We start from the raw sequence: 3526 nt of genomic DNA on the forward strand, positions 1-3526 counted from the left end.
TTCCTGTTCAAATGAGATTCCCAGAGAGGCCAACACGTTCTGGTCCCCTTTTCCTCCTGCGCGCGTTAAACCACCCGCCTGCTAATAATTTTTATTTCTCACTCACCGGGTCGTAAGCTCCGTGAAGGCAAGCACTGCGTTTTGTTCACCCCTGCAATTTCTAGATCGGTGTGGACGCACAGCAGGGCAGACTCACCTGTTAGATACAGTAAGCAGTGTTGGCCTCAGTCCTAAGGGGCCCCCCAAATGGGCTAGTTTCTCTGAAATCAGAAGAAAAATAATCGCTAAATAGGCGTTCTTAGTTTCAGCACAGTCGTAAACTACAATTGTAAGTATGTTTTTATAGAGGAAAGCCCTCACCAAGGCCAAGGCAGTCAATGATGAATGAGTTCATGAACGAAGTTTAATCCATCAGCCCTGCTGAGGGCTCCATGGCCAATTCACACCTAAGGCTTCAGAGATTGACCAGCCTACTGTTGGGGCCCCCTGCAAAGAAACCACTACACCATCAAAATTAGGAAGCAGGCAAACCCACACTTAGAAGGCATGAACTACTTTGGCATGTTGGTTAAGGTGCTGGACACCCACATGCCGACCACGGTTTTAGTCCTGGACCTGGCGGCTTGCTTTACTTTCCCACTCCCTCTCTCTTTCTCTCCCTGTCTCTAGTCAAATTGGAAATAATATTAATAATAAATAAAAGGGGCCAGGCAGGTGGCATGGTGGTTAAGGTCACTGGACCCCCACATGGCTGACCGCTGCGGTTCAGTCCCGGACCTGGAGGCTTGCTTTCTCACTTTCCCTCTCTCTCGCTTCCTCTTGTTCTCTCTCTCTCTTGCTCTGTCCTTCTCTGGTCTAATTAAAATAAATAAATAAAGTTAAATAATTCTTTAAAAAATAATAAAGGGACCAGCAGTTTATGTAACGGCTCTGCATTCCCATGTAGTGGACTGCGGTTCAAGTCTCAGACCCGGTGGCTTAAACTCACTCTGGGTGAGTGTGCGTGTGTGCCCAAGATCCCGAGAGGAGAATGGAGGAGAAGGGATTGCGGCGTGGCCATCCCCCCTGGGGGGTGATTTCTCACTTTCTGTCTCTCTGTCTCTCTCTCTCTTTCTGGCTAGCACACACACCCTATAGCAAAAACCTCTCCAAATGAATAAATAAAAATTAAATAATAAAAACGTAGTAAAAAAGAAGGCAATAGCTACTTTTATATTCAAAAGGGGGATAAAAATTTTATTTTAGGTTTAAAGACATAAGGAACTCAAAGAAGAAAACAGGTTGGCAGTAAGGATGGATCCCACATGGCTAACAGGGTTCAAATTCCCATCCCACTGGTTTAAGGCTGGGTTCAGACTAAAGAGCTCAGGATCCTGATGGCGTGGAGATTCAGAGTAAAAAGAATTGCGATGTGACCAGTCCCATTGGAGGTGCTTTCTCTCTCCCTCTTTCTCTCTAATGCTCCCTTTGAGCATGCACAAGCTCTCTGTCATGAATGGAAATAAGTACACTTAAAATATAAAGATTGAACTTTCACCCTTGACTGGATGAAAATTAAATTCCAGAGACATGCCCTAGTTAATCATCTTAAAGCCTTTAAAGTTTTTTGCCTGCATATCTGCACAGATCTAGGTCTTTTAAGTCTCACACTGTGCCTTAAAAACAAACAACTTAAATGCATTTGAAAGTAATTGACAAATAATAACAAGTGTACAGAACTTCATGAGATATTAAGGGACTCTATACCCCTAGTCCAGGAACCGAAAGCAGAAAGAGCATCAGGCTAAGAGAGAAACAGTTGTTTTGGGTTTTGTTTTTGTTTCAGAGAGGTTTTTGCTATAGGGCACGTGCACTTACTGAAGAGAAAGAGAGACAGCAAGGGAGAGATCACCCCCCCCAGGGGGTGGCCATGCTGCAGTATGTCTCCTCTATTCTCCTCTTGGGATTTTAGGCAGGCACACACAAGCGCAGGCATGAGTTTCAAGCTGCCAGGTCTAGAATTTAAACTGTGGCCAACTACATGGAGTCTAGTACTTTAACTACTACGCCACCTGCTGGTCCTAAAATAAATGTGTTTTGTTTTTTGTTTTTTAGAGATTTTTTTTCTATAGGGTGTGTGTGCTTGCTGAAAAGACAGAGAGACAAAAAGGGAGAAATCAGCCTCTGGGGGGATGGCCACTCCGAAATCTCTTCTTCTTTCTCAGGATTTTGAGAATGAGTTTTAAGCCACCAGGTCCAGGACTTGAACCGCAGTTGACTACATGGGAGTCCAGCTATGTAACCATGATGCCATCTACTGGTTTCAACAGTTTTTTAAATTTTAAACAAGATGGAGTCAGCCTGGTTAAGCAGACCCTGGTCATACTATGACCTTGATGAGTCAAGACAGTCAAAAGGGTTCAAGGAGTTAAATTAGAATTATGGTATTGGGCTAAGTGGTAGCATGGTGATTAAGGCAGCTGAATCCCACCCACATGACTGACCGAGAGGTTCAAGTCCTGGGCCGGGCATCTTCAAAATCGCACCAGATGTGTGTGTGTGTGTGTGTGTGTGTGTGTGTATACCCAAAATCCCAAGAAGAGAATGGAGAAGGGATTGCTGGCTGCATGGCCATCACCCCAGGACTGATTTCTCACTTTTCCCTCACTCTCTGGCAAGCACATATGTCCTATACCAAAAGAAGCTACTGTAAGGGTCCAGAGATGGGTCTAACTGATGGAGACACAGAAAATACAATGACAGTGCAGATGCAAAAGAGGCTTTTATTTTTTCCAGCTAGCTGGGGTCCGAGTTTCTGCCTGTTGCAGCGGGCCTTAGCAAGGACCCCGTTCCTAAGATAAAGGGATCTTTTATAGTTCAGGATTTTCCACAGAATGTAACACACACAAAGGAGGGGGGTTATGGGAAGCGAAGGTCCAGCTTTCACCACCTGCTCAGGTTTAGATAAGGACTCTCAGCTAAAGGTCTGGATGACTTTGCCTCAGAGGTGTTGGGCCCTCCCATTTTCTGCTTATCTGTGAGTTTCCAGACTCCTGGTCTTCATCCTGTCCCTGAAGACTCAACAGGGTAGTGATTAAGCTAACTTCCCCAGCATTCCCTAACATGGCGGTGATTATGCTAATTCGGCCTAACACTACAGGACTGAACTAACAATTTCAATAGAAGGAGACCTATCAGATGGACCTCTTCTTTCCTTAATGAGATTGGGTCTCAGTACCAACAGCCAGTAAATCAATCTTAGGATATAAAACTAATTTTAGATGGATTTGCTAATTTAAAAATTATTAAACTTCATTATGTAGTATTTATAGTCTTTTAAAATAATTATTTACTTTAATTATTTATTTTTATTATTATTTTAATTTGACCAGAGAGAGAGAGAGATACAGAGAGACAGAGGGTAAGTGAGAAAGCAAGCTACCAGGTCCAGGACCCAAACTGCGGTCGGCCAGTGGGAGTCCAGTGCCTCAACCATCACACCACCTGCTGGCCCATATTCATAGTCTTACTAAAAATTACCCTAAAC

Source organism: Tupaia chinensis, unplaced genomic scaffold (genome assembly GCF_000334495.1).
Source record: "Tupaia chinensis unplaced genomic scaffold, TupChi_1.0 Scaffold144346_1, whole genome shotgun sequence".
NCBI classification, from domain to species: domain Eukaryota; kingdom Metazoa; phylum Chordata; class Mammalia; order Scandentia; family Tupaiidae; genus Tupaia; species Tupaia belangeri.